The following is an 11,558-nucleotide window of genomic DNA, read 5'->3' on the forward strand; positions in this document are numbered from 1 at the left end:
CTAGATTTGGGCTAAAAGGGCCACACGAGCATGTGGGCCCATTTGGGCCGAGAATAGGCTTTAGGGCCATTCGTATTTTTATCCCTGTTTAGAATACTTTAGCTTACCAAATTACCAAAATATCCCTGGTTTGTAAAATTACTAAAATACCCTTGGTTTATAAAATCACCAAAATACCCCTGGTTTGTAAAATTACCAAAATACCCTTGGTTTACAAAATTACCAAAATACCCCTGTTTTGTAAAATTACTAAAATACCTTTTGTTTATAAAATTACCAGAATACCCCTAGTTTGTAAAATTACCAAAATACCCGTGGTTTGTAAAATTACCAAAATACCCCTGGTTTGTAAAATTATCAAAATACCCCTAGTTTGTAAAATTACCAAAATATCCCTGATTTGTGAAATTACTGAAATACCCTCGACCTGTAAAATTATTGAAATACCCTCGACTTGTAAAATTACCAAAGTACCCTTGATTTATAGAATTACCGTTTCAGAGGTCCCGGAAAGGGTCCAAGCCATAGGAAAATATCCAGTTTATTTACAGAATTACCGTTTTACCCTCGATTTACAAAATTACCGAAATACCCCTATAGGGTAGAATTACTGGAATACCCCTGTAGGGTAGAATTACCAAAATACCCCTGTAGGGTAGAATTACCGGAATACCCTTGTAGGGTAGAATTACCGAAATACCCCTGTAGGGTAGAATTATCGCAATACCCCTATAGGATAGAGTTATCGAAATACCCCTGTAGGGTAGAAATACCGAAATACCCCTGTAGGATAGAATTATCGAAATACCCCTGTAAGGTAAAATTGCCGGAATACCCCTGTACTGTAAAATTATCGAAATACCCTTGTAGGGTAGAAATACCGAAATACCCCTGTAGGGTAGAATTATCGAAATACCCTTGTAGGGTAGAATTATCGAAATACCCCTATAGGGTAGAATTATTGAAATACCCCTGTAGGATAGAATTATCGAAATACCCCTGTAGGGTAGAATTACCGAAATACCCCTATAGGGTAGAATTACCGAAATACCCTTGTGAGGTAGAATTACCGAAATACCCTTGTGGGGTAGAAATACCGAAATACCCTTGTAGGGTAGAATAACTGAAATACCCCTATAGGGTAGAATTACCGAAATACCCCTGTAGGGTAGAATTACCGAAATACCCATGTAGGGTAAAACAGGGTAAAATTACCAAAATACCCCTGTAGGGTAGAATTACCGAAATACCCCTATAGGGTAGAATTACTGAAATACCCTTGTAGGGTAGAATTACCAAAATACCCCTGTAGGGTAAAATTATCGAAATACCCCTATAGGGTAGAATTACCGAAATACCCCTGTAAAATAGAATTACCGAAATACCCTTGTAGGGTAGAATTATCGAAATGCCCCTGTAGGGTAGAATTACTGAAATACCCTTGTAGGGTAGAATTACTGAAATACCCCTATAGGGTAGAATTATCTATATACCCTTGTAGGGTAGAATTACCGAAATACCCTTGTAGGGTAAAATTATTGAAATACCATTTTGCCCCTAGGGTGTTAAATGACTGTTTTGCCCTTGTGGGCAAGTGACTGACTTGGACTATGTGGTTGACAGATTTGATTGTGAATATATGTTGGTGATATGAATGACTTGATTGTGATTGTTTGATTTAAATATGGGCATGACATCCTGCATACATGACATGCTGCATAGGTTGAAATTTCGTACGGAGGAAGATCTGATCTGTTAAGGTCGCACGGGTCGTCTGAGACTACTGTGGACGGATCGATGGCTGAGTGCCGATCATGTTACCGAAGGCTGTGTGCTGTTATTGTGGGCTTCGTATTGATATTGTGGGCTTCGTGCCGATTATAGACACATTATCGATGGCTCTATGCCAACCTAAATATGGCTTCATGCCATCTTGACTATGGCTTCGTGCCAAACGTATTTATCTATGGCTATGTGCCTAACATATTTTTTTGACGACTCTGTGTCGATCATATTTACTGAAGGCTGTGTGCCAGTTATATTACCGTCACTGATGGCTATGTGCCGATGTTATTCCAGTTATCGATGGCTTTGTGCCACGTATTCTGTTAAGTGGCTTTGCCACATTATCTGATTCTGGTGGCTATGCCACAAATATCTGTTCTGGAGGCTTTGCCTCAACTTATTGATATCTGAGCAGCAATGCTGCAACTGTGGAGTGCAGGGCTGGGTGGGTTGAGCTATTCCTCATATGGAGTGTAGGGCTGGTACGAGTGGAGTGTAGCAGTTGGTTATAGGCTGGGTTGGGATTGCATTCACATTCTGCTTTTGATTCTGTTACCTAATACTGATTCTGATTCAATTCTGTCACCTAATTCTGATTCTGATTCTGATTCTAGTTCTGATAATGTTTCTTATTTTGTAATGGGTTAAAGCCCATCTGGTACTGTCTGTTATAGTGGCTAAGGCCCAATTGATACTGAAACTGTAAGTAAGGCTGGGGACAAACTTTTAATTCTTTTATATGACTGACTGTTCCTTTTATAGTAGGGGATTTCACACTGAGTTTTCGTAGACTCATCCCGTTTATTAACCTTTCAGGTAATTTCCAGCCTTAGACGGGTCGGGGCTGTGAGGGGCTCGGAGGAAGCCACACACACTATTTATGTTACAATTTTGATTACTACTTTTAAATGTTTTATGTGGGTTGTAGTAAAGCCATTGCAATTTTCTGGATTTCAAAATTGGAATTTTATTTATTGTTCTTATAATTGCTAGCATTGGAACACAGTTTTCCAAAGCAACTACTGTTGTTCAAAACATCACGTAACCGCAATTGTTTTTAAATTAAGCTTCCGCAAATGCCAGGATTTTTACAAAGTTGTTAAGAGTGTTATTCAGCTGAGGTTTTCTAACAAGGTTTAAAAAGGGTATAAGTTTTTAATTATTAAGAAGGGTTTTTAATGGAAACATGGTTTTCGAAAAACACTTCAATGTGACACGCCAGATTTGAGCCAAACTTCCAGGCCGGGTTTGGGGTGTTACAATCAGTGTAATATAAGGTACATTATAAATAAAGAACCTACCCGTGATAATGTCTAGGGCATCTTCATCCTCTTGGTAACGTACAGCATAAACTAGAGTTGGCTGCCTCACCTCAGTGCGACCAGCACCTCTGCCCGGTGCCCTCTGACCATGGCCCATACCGTTACTACCTCTAGCCTGACCACGGCCTCTTGGTGGTTGCTGAACACCTCTCGGCAGCTGTACAGTACCCAAACCAGTAGCTTGTATCTGATCGAGCCTCTGTGGACAATATCTAATACGATGCTCCAATGATCCGCATCTTAAACGTGCCCCAATCCTCTTCCAACACTCACCCTGATGGCGTCTCCCACAATCAGCACAGGGCTGCAGTCCAGTAGCAGCAACAAGGCCCCAACTTTAACTGGCCCATCAACTCTGGCCTTTTTCTTAGGCCCCGGAAATGAACTTGAGGGCTCCGAATCCCTCTTATTCCTACCTCTCTCTTTCTCTTAGTTTTGGCGCTCAGTGCGCTCACATCCTCGACGATCTTCACCTTATCCACTAAAGCAGCAAAACCTTGCTCCCTCTATGGAGCTATCAGAACCCTTAAACCATCCCTGAGGCTGTCCTCAAAATGGACACACCGCTCATATTCAGTCACCACCATGGCTCGTGCATAGCAGCTTAGTCACAAAAACTCAGCCTCATATTCGACCACTGATTTATTCCCCTTGTGCCAAATTTAGAAACTCCCTCCTTTGGGCATCCACATAACTAGCGCCCACATACTTTCCTTGGAAAGCAGTCTTGAAGAATTCCCAAGTCAGTCAGTCGGGCTGAGTGCCCCCTTTAACTGTAAGCCACCACTGGTAAGCCTCATCTCTCAGCAGTGACACTGCACCCTTTAGTTTTTGCTCGGGATTACAGTCGAGATCATCCATGTTCCTTTCCATGGCCTCAATCCAATATTCATCCATATTAGGGGAAAATCTAGCAATACCCCTAAAAATTTTAGCCCTATTAGACCGGAGTCGTTTCGTAACCGACCGACGACCTACAGCATCAGTATTGGGCCCAACAACCCTCTCTAAAATCTGTAACATGGCTTGGGACAATGCGTCTTCCCCAGCCGCATGATCATGAGACCCGGTCTTAGTCACAAGTGAAGCTGATGCCTCCCTAGCTTTAACATTAGGTATGTGGCTAGATGACGAAAACCCAGCCCGAGCACCTCCACGGCCTCCACCGCAGCCCCTTGTACCCTTTCCATGAGTACCTCTAGTGCTTATATCAAATTACGCTTTATCTGTATTAACAATTTTATGTATCAATTTTACAGTTCCAGTGTTTATTATTGGATATTTTATGAAAAACAGTATCAGTAATTCAGAGTTCGTTTTTGCGGATCACAGTCTTACTACAATTTTAGTTTATCCTGAATAGAGTATTTCAGTATAGTTTACTGCCTACAGTAGTCGAAGTATTTCAATTTAAACAGTCAATAGTTTTAGAAGACTTACAAAATCAACGCCGGAGACTCAATGTACCACATATTTAGTAAAAACTTTTCAAAATACTTCCAAATCATTTAAAACATTTCTTTTTGGAAATTCCAAGATTTAGAAGAAACTCAAATCCACAGTCGTGTTTTACAACCTGGCTCTGATACCACTAAATGTAACACCCCAAACCCGGCCTAGACGTTATGGCCGAATCTGGCGATGTCACATTGAAGTGTTTTTCGCAAAGAATGATATCATAGGGTATACTGACTTATGCCACACGGCCAAGTCACGCGCCTGTGTGCTGGGCTGTGTGGAGCATATTGACTTGATTTCTAATTCAATAACAGGGGACACATAGCCGTGTAACCTGATCGTGTCTCATACACGGCTGAGAGACTTGCCTGTGTCTCTACCCGTGTGGACAAAATAGGTTATTTACTAAGCTTATTTGCCACCCAAACTTGCTTACACCTACATCAACCCAATCGGCACCAAAACATGTCATATAATAGGCATTCCAAATCAACTCAGATCAAGCTCAATTCATGATAATCTCATATCATTAACCACAATATACACAAGTATCAAATTTGATAATCTTATTCATACTAACTCACAATCACATATCACCTAAATGGCATCTTATAATTATGCAACATTTTTCCTAATCAAATAAGCATGCTAATTCTCAAATATCAACCATTTGACATCCACAATACCTATAACCAAAAAGCATCATACATCCATCAAATAACTCAAAACACAAGCCATATGCATATATATATACACAGAACCAAACCAAATAAATTAAGTCAACTCTCATGGCTATATACAAAACCAAACCCTTAATACTTACAAGCCATTTCAAATGACTAAATTCATTAACAACACATATACCCACATGGCCAAGGTCCCTATACATGCTATATATTAAGTTCAAAATTACCAAAATGATAGTTGGATAGTGTGATGAAGTTTTCGATAATTCCTGAATCTGAGCTAGCTTTGATTTCACTATAAAAGACAAAAATAAACAAAGTAAGCTATAAAGCTTAGTAAGTTCGTCTAGCAATAAACTTAACTTACCAAATATGCACAAATTAAGCAATTAAAATATATCATAACATATCTCATTTTTAAACATCAACCTACCACAATTTCCATTCCCAAAATTAGACTTAAATTTCACAAGTTTTTTCCATTCAATGCTTGTATGATTTGTGTACATACCTTTGCCACCTCGTATCAACATTTACACAACCACATGTCTGATATACCTGTTGAACCATTTGGAATACTATCAAATACTTAGGAAACTGGCACACTAGAGCTATCAACGGGTCTGCTCACTCAAGTTGACGGTCATGACAAAGCTACACGGTGCTGCTCACACAAGCTGACAAGTATTCGCAACACATGCTGGATAACTCAGCCACCGGTAGGACGTATGGAGCAACACCCAAATCACATAACCTTTAATGGCAAGTCATTTGTATCCTAATCTATTCCTAAGGTTCAATTGGGATTTCTCGTTTGCTGATATTGTTGTCGAATATGTCCGCAAAGTCGATTTCACAATTCATACAACATCAAAGCATTTAAAACACAAATATAATAATACTTATTACATACGAACTTACCTCGAATGCAAAACAACAAAATGAGTCGATTAGTCCAAAATCTTGTTCTTTCCGCGATCTAAATTCGTATTTCACTTTTCTTTAATCTAAATGTAACCAAAATTAACTTATTTGATTATCACTCTATTCAATTTAGTCCAAAATACACATTAAGGCAACTTTACACTTTTGCCCTAATATTTCAAAATTTTTACAATTTAGCTCTTATCTCATAAAAACACAAATTTATGAAATTCAACCTAGACCCATGCTAGCCGAATTTCAATTAAGTCCCTAGCAACCCATATCTTTCATTTTTTTTTAAAATTTAACGAAAAATTTACACAAATTAATCATTATTTGGACATTTTACTAAATATCACTTAACAATTATTGTTTATCTAACAACAAACATGCATTTAAAATCATCAAACATCAAAACACACAGATTCATCAATGGGAAAACCCTAAACCTTTAACAGTTTTGCAAAATAGTCCCTACGCTAGCTAGACTAAGCTGCAATGATATAGAAAAAAAAAAGAAATCATTAAAAATGGGACAAAAACCACTTACCAATTAAGCATCCAAGTGACCGAACCTAGCAAGCTTTCATGGACATTTCTTTCTTTTATTTTCAGTAGTGTTTCATATTAAGGAAGATGACACATTTATTTTCCTTTTTGTTTTATTTTACTTAATAACTTAATTATTAATTTAACCTTACTTACTAAACATTAAAATCACCTAATGCATGTCCATAATTGTCCACTCATATTAACAATGGTATATTTACCACATAAGGACCTCATCTATTTAATCTCATAGCCATTTAATACCTTTATCTATTAGAACATCACTTTTGCACATTATGCAATTTAGTCCTTTTTATCAAATTGACTAATCAAATGATAAAATTTCTTAACAAAACTTTCACACAATCATTTTATCATACGGTAAACATTAAAATAATAATAAAATAATTATTTCAACTTCAAATTTATGGTCCCAAAACCGCTGTTCTGATTTGACTAAAAACGGGCTGTTACAAAAGGAGACCCCTTATCACTAATGATAGCCCTAGGAGTTCCAAACCTTGTGAACACATGTTTATGTAAAAACTTCATTACTACTTTGGCATCATTCTCCAGATATGCTTCGGCCTCAACCTATTTTGATACATAATCTACTGCTACTAGAATGTGCCTGTGACCAAAAGGAGGGTAATGACCAAGAAAGTTAATACCCCAAACATCAAATAATTTTACCTTGATAATATTTGTTTGAGACATCTCATTTCTATTATTTATGTTTCCAACCCTCTAGCATCGATCACAACTTTTCACATAGGTATATGCATCTTTGAATAGAGTTGCCAAAAAGAATTCGGCTTGCAATACTTTGGCCACAATACATGAACCTCCAAAGTGTCCTTTATTTGGAGTTGTATGAAAATGGTATAAAATTTCATGTACCTTATTTTCTACCACACATCTCTTGATCATTTGATCTTTGCATTGTTTGAATAAGTATGAGTTTTCCTAGAAATAGTAATTCACATCATAGAGAACCTTTTTCCTTTGTTGATATGTCTTTTAAAGCATTAGCAAACCAAGGGGTGTTATGGACGTGATTTACTTTAAGTATGTGTTCATTTGGAAATGTCTCTTAAATGGGTATAAGAGGAGAAGTTTCTTCTTGTGGCTCTAATTTAGATAAGTGATCTGCTACTTTATTTTCTATCTATTTTTTTATCTTGAATTTTTAGAGCAAACACTTGAAGTAGAAGTACCCATCAGATCAATCTCGGCTTAGTATATTTCTTGGCACGTATTTAATTACTGAGTGATTCGTATAGACAGTCACTTTGGTATGTACAAGATAAGATCAAAATTTGTCAAAAGCAAATATAATAGCAAGTAACTCTTTTTCTGTTACCGTATAATTCAGTTGACCTCTCGTCAGAGTCAAACTTGCATAGTAGATGGGATAAAAAACTTTGTTCCTTCGTTGGCCTATCACATCTCCTACTACGAATTCACTTGAGTCACACATTAATTCAAATGGAAATCCCCAATCTGGTGTGACAATAATTGGTGTCGAAACCAACTGATTTTTCAAATCATTAAAAGCTTTCAAACATTCCTCATCAAAGTTGAATGTTGTATCCTTCTTAAATAATTTGCATAAGGGTTTAGCAATTTTGGAGAAGCATTTGAAGAATCTTCGATAAAATCTAGCATGTCCCAAAAAGCTTCTAATACCTTTTATAAATGTTAGAGGTGGGAGTTTCTCAATGACATCTACCTTTGTTTTATCTATCTCGATCCCCCATCTCATTATTCGATGCCCCAAAACAATATCTTATTGTACCATGCAATGAATATTTTCCCAGTTAAGTACAAGGTTTGTTTCTTCGTACCGCCTTAGTACCTGGGCTAGATTGGCTAAGTAATCATCGTAAGTGTCTCTAAAAATTGAAAAGTCATCTACCAAAACTTCCAAAAAATTTTCCACCATGTTAGTAAAATCACCATCATACATCTTTCAAATGTAGCAGAAGCGTTACATAAACTAAAGGGCATACGTTTAAAGGAAAACGTACCATACGAGCATGGGAATGTTGTTTTGTGTTGATCCTCTGGTGCTACTGTGATTTGGTTGTACCTTGAGTATCCATTGAGAAAAAAGTAATAGTCTTGCCTTGCAAGTCTATCAAACATTTGATCTAAGAACGACAAAGGAAAGTGATCTTTTCGAGTCCCCTTGTTCAATTTCTGGTAATCTTTGCAAATTCTCCATCCCATAACTGTTCTGGCAGTATAAACTCATTTTTTTCATTCTCCACAACTGTAATGCCTCTTTCTTTGCCATGCACTGAATTAGATTTACCCATGAACTGTCTAAGATGGGGTAAATTATACTCGTATCAAACCATTTAATGATTTCTTTTTCACTACATTCTTCGTAATGGGGTTCAGTCTCCGTTGTCCGTCAATCATTCCTTTTTCACCATCCTCTAGAACGATTTTGTGCATGCACACAGATGGACTTATACCTTAGATTTTAGCTATGGTCCATCCGATAGCCTTTTTAATTGTTTCAACACTAGAATGAGTTTCATTTCTTGCTTTTTAATTAGCTGAGTTGAAATAGTCATAGGCAAAGTAAAGGCATCACCTAAATAAACATATTTTAATTATGAAGGAAGTACCTTAAGTTCTAATTTATGTGGCTCTTTGATCGATGCTTTTAGTTGGACATAATATCTACTCTCTAATTCCAAAGATTCAAAGCTAGATTGTGGATTAAATCCCCTTTGGTCAGCTTTTAACAAAGCTTGATACTCCTCCCCCTCCCAATCACTTGGAGGGTTTGACATTAATATTTGTTCTAATAGGTCTTCAATAGAATTGAATTATCATTCCACGACTAATTCTTTAACTCGATTACTGTAGAACACTCATTAGCTACGTTAGGAAATTGCATAGATTTAAAAAATTGAATGTTACTTGGTTGTTTTGAACACGCATTGTAAGCTCACCTTTCTGCATATCAATAAGGGCCCTTTTAGATGTCAGAAAAGGCCTTCCTAGGATGATTTGCATCTTCTTATCTACTTCAAAGTCTAAAACCACAAAGTCAATAGGAAAAATAAATTTATCTTCACGTACCAATATATCCTTCATTTTTCCTTCAGAATGTGCTAAGGATTAATCTGCTAACTAAAGCGTAATTGCAGTTGGTCTAACTTTACTTATCCCCAATTTTCTAAATATGGATATGAGCATCAAGTTGATGCTTGCATCCAAATCACACGATGCCTTACCTCAAAAAGATGTTCCAATGTGGCAAGTTATGGTAAAACATCCAGGATCCTTTATCTTTTAGGGTAGTTTATCTTGTAGATATGCGCTACATTCCTTCGTTAAAGTTACCGTCTCAAATTCTCCAAGTATCTATTTCTTTGACAGGATATCCTTCATGAATTTGATGTAGTTTGGCATCTGCTCAATGTTCAGGTGAAATTGCTTGAGCATGTCTAAGAAGTTCTCGAACTAGACTTCATGTTTCTACTTCTAAAGTTTTTAAGGGTAGGGTGGTGGAGGATTTTTTATTTGCACTAGACAATTTGTTTGCTATGGCATTTCTGCATCTAACAAAGATGTTAGTTTATCAGAATTGACTAGGTCAAAAGTTACCTTATCAAATTTTGCAGATTTTGGTTTTGGTGAAGCTGGATTTTGAACACTTGGTTGAACACCCACTTCAACTCGATTGTTAACTAGCTCCTCTTTAACTTCGACAATGTTGGGTGCTATCGTCTTCCTGCTCCTTAGTGTCAATGCTCTACAGTGCTTTTTCCCTAGATTTCTTGGATTTTCTATATCACTAGGCAAAGCATCTTGTGGTTGGTTTCTAAGTTCAGTAGCAAGTTGACCCACTTGACTCTCTAAATTCCTTGAAGTGGCATCATTCTTTGCCATATATGCCTTTAATAGGTTTTCTAGGATATTGGAAAGTTTGGTTTGTGGTGGTTTTTGAACTCAGTGTGTGAAACCAAGTGGCTGGGTCAGTTTAGGTTGTGTGTAAGCATTATTGGGTCCAGCCCCTTAGTTGCTTAAGAAAAAATTGGGTGGTTTCACCAAGATGGGTTATAAAATTTAGATTGCAATCCTTGCCTACCTCGATTCAAGTTACCCATGTAATAAATAAATTCTGGGTTTGGTGGGCACTCTTCAAACAAGTGTCGTTCCCCACAGTAAACACAAGCTATATTCTCAAATTGATTAGGTGGCTAAGTTGTAGCGTTGTTAAACCCATTAGTAGTAAAATTTCTAGGCATTGAGGATATCGAAGATACCTGAGCTATAAGTGAAATGGTGTCCACTTCATGTACTCATGTGACTCGTCTTGAAGCTGTTCAATTGGTTGGCCACTGGTAATTGTTGCTTGCAATTCTTTCAATAATTTCATAAGCCTTATTATAAAGCTTAGAAAGGAGAGCACCATTAGTAGAAACATCTACTACAATCCTCGTGTTAGCATTAAGACCATTGTAGAACAACTCTAATTGTATGCAATGTGGGATTCCATTATGAGGGTATTTTTGTAATAGTTCTTTCAATCCTTCACAAGCCTCATACAAGGAATCATCACTTATTTGTTGGAAAGTAGTGATTTCATTTCACAACTTAGCATCTTGCTAGGTGGGAAATATTTCATAAGGAAGCATTTTGCTAACTTTTGCCATGTGGTAATGGAATCTAGTGGAAAATAGTTCAACTAAGCTCGAGTTTTTTCCCTTAGTGAATATGGGAACAACTTTAATCTTAGTGCATCTTCAGGTACTCCAACTAACTTGAAGGAATCACTCACCTCCATAAACAATCTGAGGTAAAGGTGAGG

At 37.2% G+C, this 11,558-nt stretch overlaps 1 non-coding gene across 1 annotated transcript; it reads left to right on the forward strand.

The window, feature by feature from the left end:
- The first annotated feature begins 11,239 nt into the window (after window positions 1-11,239).
- LOC121208665 (small nucleolar RNA R71) lies at window positions 11,240-11,346 on the forward strand. Its single transcript, XR_005903796.1, has one exon. It is a non-coding gene; the product is annotated as a small nucleolar RNA R71 (small nucleolar RNA).
- Window positions 11,347-11,558: the final 212 nt, after the last annotated feature.

Source organism: Gossypium hirsutum, chromosome A10, assembly GCF_007990345.1.
Source record: "Gossypium hirsutum isolate 1008001.06 chromosome A10, Gossypium_hirsutum_v2.1, whole genome shotgun sequence".
NCBI classification, from domain to species: domain Eukaryota; kingdom Viridiplantae; phylum Streptophyta; class Magnoliopsida; order Malvales; family Malvaceae; genus Gossypium; species Gossypium hirsutum.